Source organism: Corvus kubaryi, unplaced genomic scaffold (assembly GCF_017639235.1).
Source record: "Corvus kubaryi isolate FWS band 111438036 unplaced genomic scaffold, C.kubaryi_AGA036_p1.0 69, whole genome shotgun sequence".
Lineage (NCBI taxonomy): Eukaryota > Metazoa > Chordata > Aves > Passeriformes > Corvidae > Corvus > Corvus kubaryi.
Genome location: NW_024582057.1, coordinates 4,070,952 through 4,090,707, shown reverse-complemented (window position 1 = coordinate 4,090,707; position 19,756 = coordinate 4,070,952). Strand labels below are relative to the sequence as shown.

Genomic DNA, 19,756 nt, shown 5'->3' with positions numbered 1-19,756 from the left:
TGCCTATCCTTGCCCAGAGCCAATTCTGTTCAGAAATAGATTGATTCAGTTTTTCCATCTAAATGTGGAATGGTTCAGATTTGTATGTGAGAGCTGAGATCAAAAACTTGTTGTTTGCTTCTACTTAAACAAAATATGTTTTTTAAAAAAAATAATCTGAAGATGTTCCAAAATTTCTCCTGAAACATTTTTCACTTTCTTCTATTTCAAAAAAGATTAGCAGAAACATGGAACTGCTTTGGCAGTTGTGGAAATAAAATTAAAAAAACATGAGTTAAAATGCAACTGCTCAAGCTTGGGGGGGGCGGAGGCCGAAGAGTGTTTACAAGAAACATACTTGCTGTGTGGCTGGGACAGCTTTTTGTTTGGGGAAATATTGCAAATCTATTCATTTTACATATGGGCAAGTGGTGATACATCAGTGTGCTGTGTATCGTGCATGTACCCCGAGTACAGAAATGCCTTGTTCTCAGGAAGCTTCCATCTCTGGAGTGAAAGGCAGCAGCTATTTATAGTAGTGTGCTGCAGCATTGCACAGGAGAGCACAGGATGATGCTGTTTCCCTAGCTCATTTCATGGATGACTTTACTAATTTACTAAGTGAGGACTGATGACAAATCAGTACCACCAGAGGAGCACAGACACAGCTTCATGCTTTTTTGAAAGAAGTCAGCAAGGTTGTGCTGGGGAGCACTCTAAAACATAACAACTAAAATTATTTCATTGGAGAAGAGCTCATAAAGCTATGCCCTGTAACTGTAAATGCTTGAAATTCCAGCTTTAGAAAAAAGCATTACAATGCAAACCTGGGCTGTTTCCGTCAGGTGCCCAGAAGAGTGGGCACAGAGATGTAGAAGCTGGTAGTCAGGATGGAAAATGTCCCCTGTGTAAAGAGACAGCAAGACACTTGAATCTTTACTCCTGCTCAAACCCCTTTCCTGGAGATTTAACAGATTCTTAGACTAGGTACTGTCCCCTCTGTATGCATGAGATGTATGCTGCATTCCTAGGTGGTAGCAACAATCCCACACTTTTCTGACATGTGTGATCAATTGGAGATGAAATCCTAACATGAAACCTTACAATAAAAGGTTGCAGTGGGCTTACGCAGTCTTGTCAGGTTGCTGGAGTTCCAAAGTCAGCATTTTGCTTGGGTGATGACACCAGGACCATCACATTTACTCTTCTGTTGACAGCTGCTCTGCTGATTTCCCTCTGCAAATGGCTTTGGGTTTTGCAAGTGTAACCAGCGAAGAACCATGTGAGTGCAACAGAACCGTTTGTTACTGCAGTAAATGGAAAAGCAAAATGCAAACACGCAGAAGTCTTGCCTCCTGTATTTCAATTGCTCATTTTTTTAGAAAAATGGTGTGGCTGATGTTTGGTGGAATTTTAATACCTTTTCCTAGTGTGCATTTGTGTATTTCTTCATTCCAGACTAGCTTCATTATTGTAAAAAAGAAGTTAGTGTGCCCAAGAACCTGCTGTTGTTGACGGTGATAACGTGGAATTTGATGAGTTAGCTACAACAGAACATTATTTCAGCAGTTATCAGAGATAGATATGTGAAATGTAAAACTGTTTAAACTTGGCAAGAGCATCCAAGATCTGCATTTTCCTGATTAGAAGTGCTAGAGTTATTGTAAAAGCAAAGCATAATTGCACCTTACTCTGTTGGCCTGTTTTTCTTCAAAACTGAAATATACAGAGAAAAACATTTGAAAATTAAGGATTTCAATGCAGTTTGAAGACCTGTGAAGAACCAGCCTTTATGAATTTTATAAAAGCCTTGCTGGGAATGTTTTAGCAATTTGTATTGGTGCATTTATAACAATGCGTAGTGGGAGTGGAAATCATGTTTTGTTATGCATTTGTGAGCAAGGATTTTCAGTCGTATTCACTTTATAAAGATGAAAAACATTGATAAAGTAATTCAGTCATGTTCTGAGCTCTGGAACTTGCATTCTTGCAAAGGAATACTACAAATTGATTTCAGACCATTTGGGGCTGTGATTTGGTTTGTATTACCTGTCACCATAGATCTTCAGTGGTGTACACAGTTTAACATACAAGCAACATAATGGTACTAGTAATGTTTCTCTTCAGATTAAGTTAAGCAAATGTTCACCCTTTAAATATCCATGATAATTTCTCCTGTTGTTTATAAGGGACTCCCATTGTGACCATTAGAAGAAAACATACGGCCTATTGATACAATATCAGCTTCTCAAGGTATTTCACACTGTGCCTGTTCTAGAACTGAACGGTTATCTGATATCCACTCTGGAAAAAGTATCTTTAGATGCCAAAACCAGTTCCCAGGTGAGAGCCTCACAGCCAGAAAGAAATAAAAAGTGCCCTCTGGCCTTCCACCATCAATTACCTCCCCTATCCCCATGCCTTTCTTCTAAGATATATTGATTTGTATTTAGCTTCCTCTGAAAGGAATTTCAAGCTTTTAATGCAGTTTGTCATTTTATGCAAACCTTTACAACACAGTTTCCTTTAGTTAGAGGGTGTCCATGCTGGGTGGTGAAAGAGTAAGCACTCTGTCCTTCATAAACTTCATGACAGCCTTTAAAATAATAGTGCTAGAATAAATTTCAAAGTGTGGCCTTAGTAGTTTTCTCTAAGAGCTCTGACAGGTAAGAACTGGCAGGGTTTGCTGTAATCTTTTATAGCCATATATTCTTGCATACGGCCTCATACTCTTGTCATAAGCTGCCTGTGAAGGCTACATAAAAGAGCAGTATTTTTCCATTCCTATTACAGGAGCAGTAACCTCTGGCTGAAAGCAAAGTAGAGAAGGAAGAGGGTGCAATTTGGATTTACCATGGCTAAATTCAGGAGTGCCTGTTTAAGGGATTTTTAAGCTTTTTGTTGGGTCATTCTGGATGTGTATGAATTTTTCGGTTTCTTTCTGTAATAGTTGCTGTCTCTAAATGCTCAGCATAATTCTGATTTGCTTACCTAAAGCAGAGTCTTCCTTCTAAAGTCTGGGAAGTTGTTGCAGTCTAATACTGGCCTGAATCTGGAATCCATATTGGCATGCTTAATGGAAAATATCTCAGGGCTTCAATAACTAAACTGTAAAGATCTTCCTTCTTGTTACTCACTCTAATTAAAAAAAAAAAAAAAAAGAAGAAGAAAAAAGGAAGAGCAACACATTGGTAGGGTTATACTGTATTTTATTGACATGGATATTCTGGTGTCAAAGCTGCTGTTTCATGTGATGAGGGGACCTCTTTTGTGTGGCTGGTTCAAACATGTACAAGTAGATGTGCCTGCCAGGGCTGCAGGCATTCTGGCACAGGTGATACAAGCCAGATGAAACATCAGCTCCAGCTCAGCTGCAGAACTGAAATGAAGTCCATGTGTGTCAACCACCAGTTTGTCGTGGTACAGCCTTGGCAGAAGGGCTGTGCTCTGTATCAGGGGAGCCCCAGCCTAGTGGTGTGGGGGTCACCTTGCTTATCCTTTTGGACCAAATGATCATCAAAATCAGCCTTAAGACAGGATTCGGATGTTTTACTGAAGGAAAGGGGTTGGTTTTGTTTTGTTTGGGGTTGGGGGTTGTTGTTGTTTTGCTTGGTTTTTGGTGTATGGTGTTTGGTTTGGCTGCTTTTTTTAATGTCCTGCCTTACAGTCAGGTCAACACATGAGACCTGGAATGGTGCTAAGGTTCTGGACTGCTGGCAAGTAGTCTGCACCAAGGAAAAACAGTTTTCCAGAAGCGCTGGCTCTCCCATGACCCAATCAAACTCTACTTTTGTTGCAGAGTACCTGCAATACAGCTTTGAGGGCTGGTTCCTCTAAAACTGTCAGACTCAGCTGAGCTTAGCAGAATGCAAACTTTTGTCTGTATTCCTGTTCCTGATCCAAGTCTGCCCTGAAGTGATCATATCTAGGGCTAGGAGAAGAGTTTAGCTTGTCCTGTCTTTAGTACATTCATCCTTGGAATACTCCTCTAGCTGTTCCAGCGTACTGCTGAATCTCTAGTACAGAGCTGGGCAACTGATCACCAAAGAAACCTGTGTGAGAGGTAAACCTCAAGCCAAAGACAATCCCCGAGGTGTGAGGGTGGCCTTCCTTGCTTTGCCAGTCTTCACTGTTCTTGCCAAACCCGCCAGTGGCAAGCTGTGGGTTAAAAATGCTCACTTCTGGAAAGCCCCACTCACAGCCCAGCTGAGAAGCAGTTCAAAGATTGTTTTCATGCTTAGCATGTTTCACTCCTGCCTCTTCAGAGATCATGTTAATATTATCACCTCTCATCAAACATTAATCTGTACATCATTTGCCAATTGAAGCATGAGTAGGTTGCACAGATTTATTCAGCAAGCAGCAATTGCTGCCTAGACTCTGTGGTCTGGTTGTTAACAGCTGGCTGTTTGGGTTGTGTTTTTGTTAAGTGGGGAGTCTATTTATAGGCAGCAGAACACATGCACATCCTTGTCTGTGCTACTGCAGATCCTGGTTAATCTCCTCTGGTACAAAAGCCTAGTCTACCAGCTCGCATAATGTGTACTCAAATCAGCGTGGGAGACTTAGAGGTGTTGGTTTTTCTTGGTTTCTTTTCCTCTTTCTATCACTATCTTGAAGCTTTGGAGCAGACTGATAGCACAGGGGACAGGCTGCCTGAAAACTGGGGGCAAATGTTTCCCAAGATGCAGAGAAAGCAATCTATGGTGGTGTCTGACAGAAAATGTCGTTAAAAATATTCTTGTGTCAAAGGATCTGATTTTAAACAAGGTATTTAATATGTGTGTGTGTGTGTATCACACCCCATTCTTTACCCAGAGGAAGGCAAAGTTAGCTTTTGTTTGCTTCCTGAAAATTAGATGGCAGGCAAGGTATCTGTGGTGACAGGAGCCTGGGAGCTGTGTCATTCCTTCTCAAGGGCTGGAGCAGAAGAGGGTGTTGGCTAACACCCAGCAGAGGAAAACCTATCTGTGTCTGCACACTTGACACCATCAGTGGGATGGGGGGGTATGGCCTGGTGCCCCTGAGCACCCAGGAGTTTGTCTGTAGCACTCTGCTATTTAGAGGTGCTGCTTGCCTGAGTCACTCTTAAACACTGTTCATGCTGAAAATGAAACACTGTGATTCTAGCAGAGCACACAATGAACTGCTAATTACAAAACTGAAAACAAAGAGAAAAATGAGTACAGCATAATTTTACATCATGCTAAATAGCGTTTTTTTCCCCCCTTGGTTGCTTTAGTCTCCCTACTATGAGGTATTATGGCAGAGTGGGGAAACTTGGTTTCTCCCTGTCGCGGGTTCGGTTTGTTCCCGGGCGGAAACACCAATTTAGTGTAGTGGTTTGGTCCAAAATACTCATTACTGTTTATCTGCTGTGAGATAAGAATTAGGAGAAATGCAAAACAGGCACCAAACTTGAAAGAATATAAAGAAGTTTATTAACAGACCTAAAAGAAGAAAAAAAAATTATACCACCTTCAGAACTCTCCTCCTCCCCCCACCTTCCTCCCTTCTCCCACTGACAATGTGAAAAGATAACCCTTGAGATGTTCAGTCTGTTTACCACTTCCATAATAACCTTGTTCAGTCCATTTAGAAAGAGAAGTCTCTTCTTGCTCATGCTATGAAAACATTATCACAACGAGACAGCCGCCCACTTCCAAATATTGTTCAGTCCATTTAGGAAGAGGAGTCTCTCTGCCTGCGTGTGAGTCCTTTCCCCCGACTTGCAGCTTTTCCCGCAACTGCCTTCGAGGGTCCACTCTTGAAGTTTTTTGGGGTACAATTTTAAGGTTGAGCCGTTCAGAAACAAAAAACAGAGGCCCTTCTCCTTCCCTGGGAGCAAAGGGTCTTCATCATCTTCATCGTTAGGACTATCTCTGGGAGCATCTCTAGGAACTGAGGTTTTCTCCTTTCCCATTTGGAGCAAAAGTCCTCATCTGGTTCATCTCTCCCTGTCCAAACTTCTCATGAAATTACAGCTGCGTCAGCATCTGCCTATCTCAGCGCAGGTGCTTTTGCTCACGAGTTGAACGCTCCACCCCCCATATCTTCATGAAATTACAACAGGATACTCTGATATATCATAGCTTCACAACAGAATTTCAGCTTTAAGCATCTCCTCTCTCTCTTCCCTCAGGTTTTCAGCTCTTCACAGCAATAAAAGGGTTACTCTCACCTCGGCCTTGCAGCTTTACAGCTGGAATGTTGAATTTTTTCTTATCGCAGTGGAGAGGGGGGAGAGCCGAGCTGCTCCGGCTGCCCACGGCAAGGCAGTGGGGGGGGTTCCACGGCTGGAACAGGTCCATGGCTTCAGGATGGCCGTGGCCCGGCCCGGCCTGGCCCAAGCAGGGCCTGGCCGGGCCCGCTGGCCCCCACACGGGGCCTGCAGCCACCTGTGCCAGCGCCGGAAACGAGAGAGAGCTTGGAGGGGGAGTTTGCCTATTCTTAAATGTGGATCACAGAGGTGATCACAACTTTAAGTGGCTTAGAGAATTGTCCATATTCAAACTGGCCAGCTGATAGGTTCTGTCAGTTCCCAGAGGAAACTGTAAGCACCCCTTAGCAAGGACGTCCCTTCCGGGACTACGCTTGCTAACCTATGACACTCCCTGCAACACACTTGCGTCTTCCAGAGTTCACACACCTCAGAGCTGCTTTTCTCTCAATTTGTTCAAGAAGGATTTCCCATAATCTTGGACATCATTCTACTGCTCTCATCTTTCTGCAGTGCTCTCTTCCCAACTCATACTTCATATGTAGGAAGTAATATTTTAATTCCATCCCAGCAATTATCTATCTGTGTGGGGAAAAAAAGTCCACCAGCTGCTGTTCTGTATTGTGAAGAACACACAGCAACCTGGTTTGTCTGTCCCTTCTTTCTCTCCCAGACCCTTGTCACATGAGAGTTTGGAAATAGTTTCAATAGGTGCCTGTGAAGCAGGAGAATGAAGAATTCTGCAGGGCACTGGAGTGAGCACAAGCACAGACTGGACTCGAGTTAGAATGATGAGTGTGCACTCCAGTCTGCACACCTGCTTCTCACAGTAAGGTCCTTAAGTGAGCAGCCTAAGAGACAAGTATGAACTTCTAAATTGTTTCAGACACTCATCTGTTTATACCTCTCCTCAGGGAGTAGGTACTTCGGTAAGTACTATATACATCCATCTGCATTTCATATTCAGGCACACAGGCATAAATACTGATGCACTAATTCAAATATAGATGAGTAGCATGCATGATGTCACAAGGATTTCTTTATAGCATCACAGTACAGCATCCCCCGAGCATCACCTATGAGGAACACAGGAATATACTGGTGGTGTGTTCTACCCTGACTGGCAATCCACTCCTAGCCAAGGATGCAAATGGATAGGCTCCAGTGCTTTCCGTAAGGAGCTGTGCCAGCATGATACAGATGATGGGAAGAGCTGAACAGATACTTAACATCTCTGTGTATATCCTCCCCATTCTGTCACAAGAGTACCTCATATAAATAAATAAAAGGGATGCTGTTAAGTCATGCCAGTCAAAAAAAAGTCTGAAGACAGACTCTGGCTGCCTGCCCGGTTGTGCTAGGTTTTCAAGGCTATGAAGCATACACTTGTGTCTGAGAAAGTATTTAACTGGTGATCCATGAACTGCTGGAGACTTAGGGTGATTTCTGAAGGAGATAATACATGTAAGTAAGAGAAGAAAGACTTGTAATGGGACTTCAGTCTACTCTGCAGGAATCAGCACCTCAGTTAAAAAGTGCTGAGGTCTTGTAAGTTATAAAAAGTTGACACCTATTTTCTCATTTACATAAAACTTCAAGAATGCTGTAGGGCACTTGATGCCAAGGTAGCTCTGCCTTTTCTCTGTCACACTGATATTGGTGGGACTTTGGTTAGTAAACCTGCAGCTCCCACTGTCAGTTAGACTTGAGTTCGGTGTTTGGGTTTTCTGGGGGGGGGGGGATGTGTGGGGGGTGTGGGGGTGTGTGTGTTCCTTTCTCTCCACCTAGGGCTAGTAACAGGTCACTATTTCCTCAGTTAAGTGACTTCCTGTGGTTGGGATTTGGAAATCAATAGAACTTTTTGTATTGCTTTATTCTGGCTGTCCTTGAATCTCTTTGAGGAAGTCAGTGTCACTGAACTACCTCTAGAGTAATTGGAGGGCAAACATTCTGTGAGGTTTGTGCTTGTTTAAACAGTAAATTAAATTGCAGGGAAGCTGTACTCGCTCACGGATATGATGATTAGGATGTTAAAATGGTATCGGTAGGCCCACGCCTCCAGTGCCATGGGAGTCCTTAATGGGCTATAACATCACTGACCCTGTGCGATGCGACCTTGGGGTGATGCAGGGGAAACGCCAACCTGCTGCAACCTTCCCCCTCCCACACTCCAGTGTGGAGAGTTTCAGTGAAGAAGGCAAACGGTGCTAATTTTTGCTGAGGAGAAAGCACGGGCAAATGTGGGAATGTTTCTAGAGCAAAAGCAAGTACCTGACGGCTTTCAAATGTGTGTAATTTTTAAATGAAAATTAGAAATGAGCCCAAGCTGAATTTCAATTATCGTAAGATATAAATTAAAAATAGGGTTGAAGCTTCAGATTAAAATGTTCATTTTTGACTATGTGGTTTCGACTTTGCTACATGAGCTTTTCTTGTGTTTTGATATTGTCAAAATCACTTTACAGCAACAGATCCCAGTAGATTATAATAATATCTTGTAATATTTTAGTTTGTTAAATTAAAGGTTTATGGCAGCAGGATATGGTCTGAAAAATGACGCTTCCACGAGTCTGGGAGTGGGGAGGAGGAACTGGGCTGTTGGTTCCCAGTGGTAAAGGAGGGGCAGGGCAGGGGTGTTGTGGTGTGTCTTATTGTCACATTCGGTGCCAGTCTGTGACTGGGAGCTGCGGCAGAAGCGCAGGATGGCGCAAATCCTGCTGGGCCTACAGCTGCAGCCCAGAAAACATTAATTCCCCCTTTCTGGGTGTGAATTCAAGCCATCCCAGGTGTGCAACATCTTCCCCTTCTCTGCTCCCCTGTCCTCACAGCCCATTATGCTTCGCTTCCCTTCTGAACACCCCTCTTTACCCTCGTCGGAGTTCGCACTCGGCACAGCGCGGGCTCTAAGGTGTTTTCCCCTTCCCCTCCGCCGTGGTTTGGGGAGGGGGGGGGGCCGTCCATGGGACCGTTTGCTCTTTGACCACCACCTCCTCCTCCTCCTCGCCAGGGCCGCGCCGGCTTAGTGCCGCTGCTGGCGGCCGGTGTCGGGTTTGTGCTGGGAGTCACTGCGGCTTTCCCGCTTCAGCCGCTCCGGCCCCGCTCGCCCCCAGTCGCGGGGCGGGTCCCGGGCTGTGGCGGTTGGGCGGTGTCCTGTGCGGCCACCGCGCTTGTGCCGACAGCGCGTGCCCCGTTCCGTGCCCTGTCTCGCGCTACCCTTCGTGCAGGTGCGCGTGCCCCGTTCCGTGCCCTGTCCCGCGCTCTCTCTCGTGCAGGTGCGCGTGCCCTGCCTCGTGCCCTGTCACGTGCCTGCCTCTCGCGCAACTACCCGTCCCCTGTCGCGTGCCCGGGCCTCGTGCCCCGTCACGTGGTGACTCTCGCGCAAGTGCGCATGCCCTGTCGCGTGGCCGAAGCTCGCGTGTTGTCTCGCAGCCGGATCTCGTGGCCGGTCTTGACCCATGTCTCGTGCCCTGTCACGTGCTATGTCTCGCTCAGGTGCGCGTGCCTTGTCACGTGCCTGGGCTCGTGCTGGTGCTCGTGCCCTTTTGCGCGCCGAGTCACGCGCGCGATCCTGCCGGCGCCGGTCACGGCCTCCAGGGGGCGCGCAGCTCCCGCCGCCCACCCAGAGCTTCGCCGCGTGCCACAGGTCGCGGCTCTGAGGGGCTCAGGGAGCTCCCGGCACGGCAGCGGACACATCCAGTGCAATCTCCTGCGTGTAATTCTAGATGAAGGTTCATTCAACCCCCCCAGTTTCTGTAGTTTTAAAAGCTGTTTTAACCTTTTCCCTACGCCCTTGACCCGGTAGCGGGGAGCAGCGCCCCGTGTGCCATTCCCTGTTGGTCGGTTGCCCCGAGGCCCCCCTGCGCCGCTGCTCGCGGCGATCCGCTCGGGCCGGGGCACGGGGGACAGATGCCGGCGGCAGGGAGCGGAACGGGCGGGTTCCGGGCCGGCGCGCGGGCCCCCAGGGGCTGATGTGCCGCCGCAGCTGGGCCGCGCGAGAGGCCGGATCGCTGGATGGGGGCAATAAGGAGCCGGGCGGTAATTGCCTGTTTGACGTTTCCGAGATGCGAAGCGCGGCTGAACGGCAAGCCTGGAGTGCCCTTCAGGAGGTCATCCTGTACGTCACCAGCTTTTAGGCAGGATCTGCACTTAACCTCTCTTAACAGATGAGTTTCTAACTTAAGCTCCTCCAACGAGGAGGATACCACGATCCCCTGGCTTCTACTGTGTAATATACCTACAGCTGGAAAGGCTCTCCTCCTAATATTTAACTCAATCCTCTCTACTGAAAATTGCATTCACGGTAGTATGTGTGCAAAGGGTCACATGCAATCTGTTAGTATCTGAAAGCCCAACTTTTTACACTTTGGAATTCTATTATCATATTTCATGTCTTTTTTCTTCGACTAAACAAACAAGTGTTTTAACCTTTCCTACTCACTAATGTTTTCCTAAACCTTTCAGTCTTTCTGGCTTTCCCTGTATTCTCTCCTATTTAGCCACGTGTTCTGTAATTTACCACACGAAAGTGAATGCAAGTACTATGTAGTTGCCAACGTAACATGTAGTGATCACATCTACTCTGAGTGCCTGCAGTGTGCATTTATGAAATCTCTGAGAGCATTTCTACATTTATTGTAGCGTAGGGGGTTTTTTCTAGGTTGGAATCCTTACAGCAGTGTTTTGTATTGTAGGAAAAAATAGCTGAGCTTTTATCCCTAGGTAAAGCCTTTTCCTCAATCACCTGATTTCGAGTAACTAGCTAATAAAATTAAAGTGAATTTGTATCCTCCATGTGCCATGAAGCATTGCTTAGGGCTTGGACGAGGCTGTTTCTGTTTAATTAGTCTCTAGCAGCATGTTAAAAAGGGAATTCTGAAATTTTTTTTTTGGTCCTGCATTAATAAAAGTTTCAGCAAGATTTCTCAAAGCGAAGGTTATAGCATCACATAACTTTGATGTGCTTGTTTCTTTGGAATTCACTTTGCTTGTAAGCAATGTGAGCCTTGGGTCCGATTGGGTTCCTCCTGGTTGTTCCCCCACTGTCCAGATTGAGGATTCGAAATACCTCTTAGAGATCCTTCAGTCGATTCCATTGATCATGTCTCTCACAAAGCAAAAGCATCCATGTGCTGTGAGGGGAATTAAATTCCCTCAGTCAGGGTTGGTGGATGTCAAGTTGGCATGTTTGCCTTGAAGATCTATCTTGTCTTGCACAGTGAGGACGTTAATTGGGTTGTAACTGGACTTTAGGGTGCTCTGACAAGTGACTTCTGCTCTTCTAGGGCAGAACAAGCAGCCTGTGTAAATCTGTAATTGCTGAGAAGGGGAGGCTGACAGCTACAAATGATCTGCCACTTGGTTCCTCCTGCTCTTGGCTGCCCTGCATGCTCGTTCTCTGGCAGACCCCCTTGATCCCTGGGAGCTCTTAAGGCTGTGCAGTGGGGAAGGACATTGGCACTAGACTGTGCTGAAGCCAGAGGGGATGGGAATACAAAATGCATCTGCCTCTTTAGCCTCCCAGGCTGGGTTAAACATTTCCTGGGGGCAGTTAAAAATGTGCTTTCTGGTCTGTCCCTTGAGTGTATAATGGAATTTCCCCCCAGTTCTGTGGCTGTGAGAGCGCTGCAGCAGGTGCAGCACAAAGCAGTGCGCACCATCAGCCACGTGTTGCCTCCATGTGCACAAAAGGGATCACACGTGAACATGCACACAGCCCTTAACTGTTCTTTCTCTCTGGGTCCCCTGCTGGTATTTTGTGCTGCTTTGGCCACCTCTACCATCCCTCTGGCACTGGGCCTGGGCTGGTTATGCCCAGGAGTGCACTGGCAGCATCTCTGATCACGCTGTGTCCAGGATGCTCTTTGGACTGCTGGTGGTTGATGTACAGAGTTAAGGTACTTGCCCTAAAGCGGGTTGGATGTGTCTCTGTATTTTTCTGGGAATTTTGTTTAGCATGTCCTTTTACTACATGCCAAGCCTTTCCTTGATGTTTGTAGCATCCCAGATGTTTGGATGATTTTTTTTTCCTGTGGCATATTGCTGTGTAACCCAGCAGGCGCAACACTTGATCTTCCTCTGCAGCTTAAAAAAAGTCTCTTGTCTTTGTAGACCTTCAGAGTAGCGACACATCTGCCTGTTATATTCTCTCACTGCTTATACCTTGTGCTTTGCTTTGGGTTGCAGTATCTCATTTTAGCAAGTATAGATGCTGCAATGGGGAAATGGCTTGTTACTATCCATGGATTTTATTCTGGTACTGCAGCTGGTTGGTTTGGTTATGTTTTTTTTTTTTACTTAAGGAAAAGGGCTGGAATTTGCCCCTTAAAGGTGCTGCTTCAGAGCAGCAGTGCTGTGCAGGGGAAGAGTGGGGATGAAAGAACAAAGAGAAATGGATGCTTGACAGTTCCCAAAGAGAGTTGTTTCCTGTAATGTCAAGCTCATTTTTTACCTGAATGTGTTCCTCAACCACAACATTTTAGGAAGTAATCCAGAGAGACAGGAAAGATTAAAAAAAACAAAACAAAACATATATGGGGGTGCGGGGGGGTGTGTGTCCTGAGGCTCCATTTTTCCTGTTAGCTCTCTAAAGCATGAACTCTAAAACTCAGTTTGTTCAAATTAATGGAAATCTGCAAACCACATTGGGTCATAGAATGGTTTGTGTTGGAAGGGGACCTAAAAGATCATCTCATTCCAGTCCCCCTGCCGTGGACAGGGACGCCTCTCACTAGACCAGGTTGCTCCATGCCCCATCCAGCCTGGCCTTGAACACTGCCAGGGATGGGGCATCCACAGCTTCTCTGGGCAACCTGTTCTGGTGCCTCACCACCCTCACAGTAAAGAATTATGTGATTAAGTAAAGGTATGAGACCTTGTACAGTTTTTAAGCTAACTAATTATATAAAATATGGTGTTGGAATTAATACATTGTGAATACAGCAACAAAATCTCTTTGAGTAGTTTCAGAGAAAATCCTCAACTTTACCAATCCTGTACAGATTCTTGGTGATCATAATTAACCACTTAGAATGCTTTCCAAATAATTGAATGAACTATGTAGCATGTTTTTTCCTGAAAGTGCAGCTTTCCCCTCTGATCTGTGTGGGAACCACATAACAGAATAAAGTACCTTACATGATCTTCTCGTTTGAGATGACAGTGAAACACAGAAAAATTCTCTGCTTGTTTCACCACAGAATGCACTTGAAGCACAGAGCTGCTTAGTGGATGACAGACTGAAAGATGTCTACTGAAGAGAAATTATTTGACTGTGTGTGTGTCTATGTACATTGCTAATTTTGAGATTAAGTAGCTGGGTTGTGATGATGAACAGTTGTTGGCTACAGTTGTATGTGGTCAGCTTGTGATTTTTGCATAAAAATATGGACAGCATGAAATGTACCTGTTGTTATTACTTTTTTCAAAGGTAGTGTCTAATTAGCAGACTTAATTATTTTGCGTCTATTGAAAGCAACAATAAGGCTTCCAATATATTGCCTTTGAGGTTTTTTCAGTAGTCATTACAGTGTTTCCTGGCATTCATCAACACTTCTAAATTACTGGGAAGAGTGTAATTAATCATTCACTTCCTTATGCTTCCTACTAGACAAACACAGATTATTGCAGGCAAGTTGAAGTAAGTAATTTCAGATTTTCAAAACATGCTGCAGCTAGTGGATTCTTGGGGTAAGCACCACTTTAAACACTCTTATCGACAGATTACAGCACAAAAGGTAGCTCAGTGCCTGACTGTAACAGGGTTTGATGACAAACTGTTTATGAGTTGTCTTTGAGGAAGGATTTCTCTGTCACTAAGTCAATAAAAATTCAGGAAAGAAGTTTATGGAATTCATTTTCAGTCCAGCCCAAGTACATCTCAAAGCAACTTGAGAAAATAGAGTTCAAGTGTTAGAAGCCTCAAATTCTGAGCCAAACCTTGTCAGCTGACAGTTTTTTCATTGGGATTAATTTAGGTTTGCTGTATTAAATCAGAAGTCATATACATAAAAGTTCTGTTTAGGCCAAAAAGGAAAAGTAAACCAAGTAGACAAGTTCAGACCACAAATATCAGAGTTTTTATCTTTATTCTGCAAATATGGAACATTTGGAAAGCATTGCGTAAACGGAACTTATGCCAAGTTTTCTGAAATAGTTACCATCTGATTTGTCTGCATGATATTTACTTGGTAAAAATGCATATTGCTCTGTTTCTGGAAGTGAGAGCTTACCCAGGAACTGCAACCTGTAGGGACAGAAAGTATGTTCTTAAGTGGTTTGTCAGCAAAAGTTTAAATCTGCTCCTGTCCCTACCCACCCAAGCTGCTTCACAAACTCACATCACCGCTGGAATGAAAGCACTCGTGGCACTCGGAGAACAGCGGCCAAATGTGTTTAACGTGCTGCCCCGTGAGGCGGGGAGGGAACAAGCTGGCCAAGAACGAGTACAAGTACGTAGCCCAATTTCTTCTGAAAGAATGAAACAATCCTTTTATGTCCTTGTAGGAAAGTAACAGCTTTCTGTTCTCCCTCTGCAGGCTCTTTTTCTAGAAAACCGTTCTTCAGAAGAGCAGAGTGCAGCGGCATGCTTCAGCCTCCAAGATTCATACTGCTAGATTTAGGAAGTACGACTACTTTTGAATTATTGCTTAGATGAATGATAATAATAAAAGCTCACTAGCTTAAAGGAAAAAAAAAAGGACTTTTGAGCATTGTCATGTAACTAATGATAACAATGATTATTATGTTTATCTTGCCAGTTTTAACCTCATCATCAATTCCCACATTTCACCCTAGATTCCGGTCTCTAAGAAATCCATGCTAAAATGAGCATTTGTTTCAGCGAAGCTTTCAACTGAATGTAAACCACAAAGGGTTTCTTTTAAGTTGGATATGAGTGGTGGTTTTTTTTTTCCTCCTCCCTTCTTCTGAAGGGGAGAAGAGAAGTTCTGGAAGCCTGGTTCCTGGTCTAAAACATTAATAGCATGAAGCCTCTTCAGTGTTTTTGTGTTTAACGCTGTTTTAGAGCCTTTGCTACATAAGGGATTTAGTTGCTGAATACTTACCTAAGACCCGTGTTCCCAGTTAAACATAAGAATTGACCTTACTATGTATGGAGTATATCAACAGCTTTGTTTGTTTATTTTGTTTTTTGTCTGATTAGTCTTGACTTATTAATGCTTATTATACAGTGTGTTTAGGTTTTGGAGGGGTAAAACCTGCCATGGTAATGGAAGTAAAAGCAATCAGATAAAGGAGAGTGTCCTCACCTGCAGACTGTGGGAAGCATTTGAGCCTGCTTCAGGCTGTGGTGCCTGGACTCCGCTTGTTGAAGGCGCTTGGCCAGAGACCATCTCACACCTGCGCTGTGAAGGCTACAAAGGCTCGCCGGGGGAGTGACAGGACACGTAGGTGCTTCGTTTAGTCCTGTTACAGCTATAGCCCAAGTACATTATTTTTATTCACCTTCCCCTTTAGAGTTAAATCTTGTTCCTTTATATACCTGGCAGTAAAAGACCTTAAGTGTTTTAAGTACTGCAAGAGTCCTAGAAGTAGATCCGAGTGGATTTCCATATGAGGGAATTACAAGGAGTGGGTCCTGTGGGCTTTTAGAAAGGAAAAGGAAAGAAGGGGGGGATGTAATTACCACACTGGCAATGATTGCAGTCCCTGGAGGAATGACTATTGTGTGAGGACTGCCTATCGGATAAAGTGAGTTTGTACTCTGTTTGTAGTGGCAAATTCTATGCTTGGCTCATTATGATACCTCAGTCTGAGTTAATTATAGTTTGGGATTGGGGGTGAGGAGAAAGACAGGAATGAAAGCCTCTCTCAGAAAACCTAATCCAAAGGAAAGCAGAGTGCAATTCAGTACCTTTTCTTCTGTCTGACACTTCAGCTGCTGAGAGCGCCGCACCCTTATTCACACAGACAGTGCCGTCTGTGGAAGGTCCTGTCGTAAGAACCATGTGAAGCAGCCTATTGTTGGGTGCTGCTCTGAGCTGGGTACACTTCAGGGTTATAAATACTACTGAGATGTTCCAGCATTACTTATTTTCAGATCACTCTCATATTGATGCATTCCCTTGCATGTTTTCTGTTTGTGACCTATTTTTGATGCATTTCACATCTGCTTTAGCAGCTCTTTGACAACCAGAAAACAGGGCTGTTTACTGAGTTCACAGCTGCTGCTAATATCCGTGTAACTAGCCAGAACTGACTGTTTTCTTGCTTAGCTCATCCTGTTGAATGAACCTCTCCGCAGGGTTTGTTACAAGTTTGTTTCAACTGGAATGCTATCAAAAGTTTCCACACATTTATGAAATTCTCGTACTTCAGCCTTCCTAGAAACCCAGAAACATATGCACCCTCACTAATTCCAGTAACTTTCTGTTTCCCATGGTTTAACTACATCAGCTTTTCACAGATAGTGAAAACAGCCTGTATAAATGGGATGAAATTCCTGCTGTCATTTGTTAACACTAGTGCTACTGACAGCTTTGCACTTGAACGGGGTCTTTAAGGACATGAGTCTTCTCATCTAGTTTAAGGACACTTACCTATCACTTCATATTGCAGTGTTTCATTATGGTAGCTCAATTACCTTATTTTTCACATAGTTTTTTTGTATACAGATGATGTTTGAAGAGGGGTAGGAATGTAAATTAATCCTGCAGCATTTCCTCAGATCACCTTTCGTGAGTGGCTTGCTCACGGTGCATCATTTCTCAATGAGGCTGCATGCTGTAAGGCTGAATTCCTACCTGTGCCATCATCTGAGTGTTCATGAGTGGTTTGGTACTCTTGCAGTTCATTGTGCTATGGATTAGTTACCTTCAGGACACTTGTTCCCACCAAAGAAAGAGATTATTGGACCTTTGTGGTTTAGGTGCAAGAAGTCACAGCTGTGTGAGGTCTGAACAGTTTGCTTTTGTTGTTGTTTGGTTTGTGCTTAGGCATTGATTAAACACACAATATTACCAGCAGTCAGTGTGTGTGCTTCTGGAAGTGAACAGAGGTCCCAGTCTCCATGAAGCAATTAAGGTGGGGATACACTTCTTCAATTCCAGCTGTTTGAGCCTTTCCTGATTTTAAAATACTGTTCAGAGCTGTTATTGATCATCTCCCAAGTGTTCACGTTTTTAATAATTGTGTTTCCTAAGCCACATCGTGGTTCTCAACTTTCAAGCCTTTCTGTATCCTCGTGGGGTAAATGTTACCAGGTTAGCTGTGATCTGAATTACAGATGTGGATACAGAGGCACAAAGGGTATAAAAGATCTGCCAAAGTCATTTCAGTGCATCAGAGACAAAATTAGGCAAAAAGATTTCTGACTCCCACCTGTGTCCTACTCTTCCAAGCAATTTTCATGCTTCATTCAATTTTGGAGCTTTTGCTGTCACGGTATCTCACAGGTAGCTTTCATTTCTTAATGGTTTTGAAGATTGATTTTCACCACTCCCACCCCCGGTTCATTTCCAGTTGTTAATGAAGTATATATTGAATTTTCTTTGGTCCATTGTGAAGCTCCTGATGGTGACTCTGAAGTATTTTCAGATCCCTACGTGCTTGTTCTTAGACAATGACAGAAAATGTGGTGACGAGCCTCTACTCTCATTTTACCAGCTACAACCAACAGGAGATACAAGACCATTTGTTTGGGCTCCTCGTAGATGGACTAAGATATTTAATTGCTGATAGGCTTTTCAGTGTGCATTGTTCCACTTCAGATGACCAGTGTTGTGGGGTAGCTTAAAAATATTTCTTGTGGTAGTTAACTAAACTTGGAAACTACTTGTTTGTAGTGTTGTGACAATGACAAGGTGACTGCCTATCATAAGAGCTCATAAACCAGTTTTTGGTACCTAAAAGTTGTTGTCCACTGATGTTAAAGGAAACCTAGATGCACAGCAACCTTCTCTGAACCTCTGTTTCTTTCACCTGTCTCAGATAGTCACTCTGGGAAGGGAAATCTTGGTTTTCTGAGGTATCTGCTTGTTTTGATTTGTTCTAAGGGGAGCCTGGGTGAGTAGCTGATACTAAGTACTTAGACTTGAGATGGCTAAATCTGTCCAACCAAAATCCCACCTTAGTTTGAGGCAAAACATAACAGTGGTGGCATAAATGGATTGAGAGTGGGCATTGTGCACTTGAAAGTGGGCAGTGAAGTGCCTTCTGTTATTTTACACAAGTCTCAGCATTGCTTTGCTGCACTGGGAGGTAGGGACTACCAGAAATTAATCCAGTCAACACAGCTGTTTGTGGAGGTCATGGTAAGAACACAACTCGTTGACTCATAGATTCCTTGCCAAAACATAACCTCTTCTACATCTGTGAGTCTCCTCCAATCTTTCTGCATCAAACCTCATCTTTGTTCCTTTAGCTTTTTTTTGCTCTCTGTGAATTCATTCAGCTGGAGAGACGGCAGGTATTCATCAAGGCAGCTCTCTGCTTCCTACCCAGGTGATTCTGATGAACCCTTAGCACCCTTCCATATAGACAGGAAAATTTCTTTCTAGGGCTTTGCTGATGTATCATTTTCCAGCTGCAGTAGGGCAGCGTATGGATTGGTAAGCTGACACCTGTGGACTTGACCTGTATAGGCTCATTAGGTCCCTGGGAGGTTCCTGGAGAGGACTGTGGAACAGTGCAGGCAGAACAAATGCTAAAATACAGCAAACATATTCCTCCATGGAGAAATTCATCCAGTTGCAAAGTAGCTCAGGTGAAAAGAGACCACTGGAAATAGTCCACACCCGGTGCTCAGGTACCTTGTCCAGTCACGTTCTGTGTATCTTCAAAGATGGAGACTCCACACCCTCTCTGGGCAACCTGTGCCAGTGTCCAATCATGCCAGCAGTAAAAGTTTTATCTATAAAGGGCATTTAAATGGAGTTCCCTGTGTTTCAAACTGTGCCCACCGCGATTCGAAAGGAAGAGGCAGTTGTGTAGGTGGGTTTTAGCAGAGTCAGGAGAAAGGAAACAAAGCATTAGACTGTGGTAAAACAGGGAATTCGGTAGCAAAAATGACGAATTTCCACGGCACAGTGCAAATCAGCACATTCTAAAGATTGGAAGAGGGAAATCCTTCCAACACCAACTGAGATAGATGAGGTAGTTCACACCTTTCAGAATTACAGTTTGAGGCAGCCTGAAACACGATGGAGAGTGAGCTATGTCAGCATATGCTTGGAGCATGTTCTCAATTTTATCTGTACATGTGAGCACAAGAAAATTCTCCTGTTTTTCAGAGCCGAGCAGGATTTCTCTAGCACAATTCTGTGGCAGTGGGCAAATTCCACAGGAAAGCTTTACAGCCACAGAACATATAAAGTCTGGAACATGGATAAACTGGTTAGGATAAAATAGAAACCAGCAAAACCCTCTGCCAAAATCTGAAGTGAAATGAATAGAGGTTCAAAAAAAGTTCATTCAGTATGCCTGGCTCCTTGTTTCCATAATTTAGGAATAATTACATTTTTGTCAGTAACATTGTTTTTAAATGTCAATAGAAACCAGACAAGTATATTTGTAAACCCAGCCTTGTCACATTGAATATAT

The 19,756-nt window shown here is 44.2% G+C and overlaps 1 long non-coding RNA gene across 1 annotated transcript; it reads left to right on the top strand.

Annotated features, from left to right (window-relative positions):
- Positions 1–12,993: 12,993 nt before the first annotated feature.
- On the top strand, positions 12,994–15,690 carry LOC121674681. Its single transcript, XR_006019777.1, has 3 exons — positions 12,994–14,646; positions 14,734–14,820; positions 15,388–15,690. It is a non-coding gene; the product is annotated as an uncharacterized LOC121674681 (long non-coding RNA).
- Positions 15,691–19,756: the final 4,066 nt, after the last annotated feature.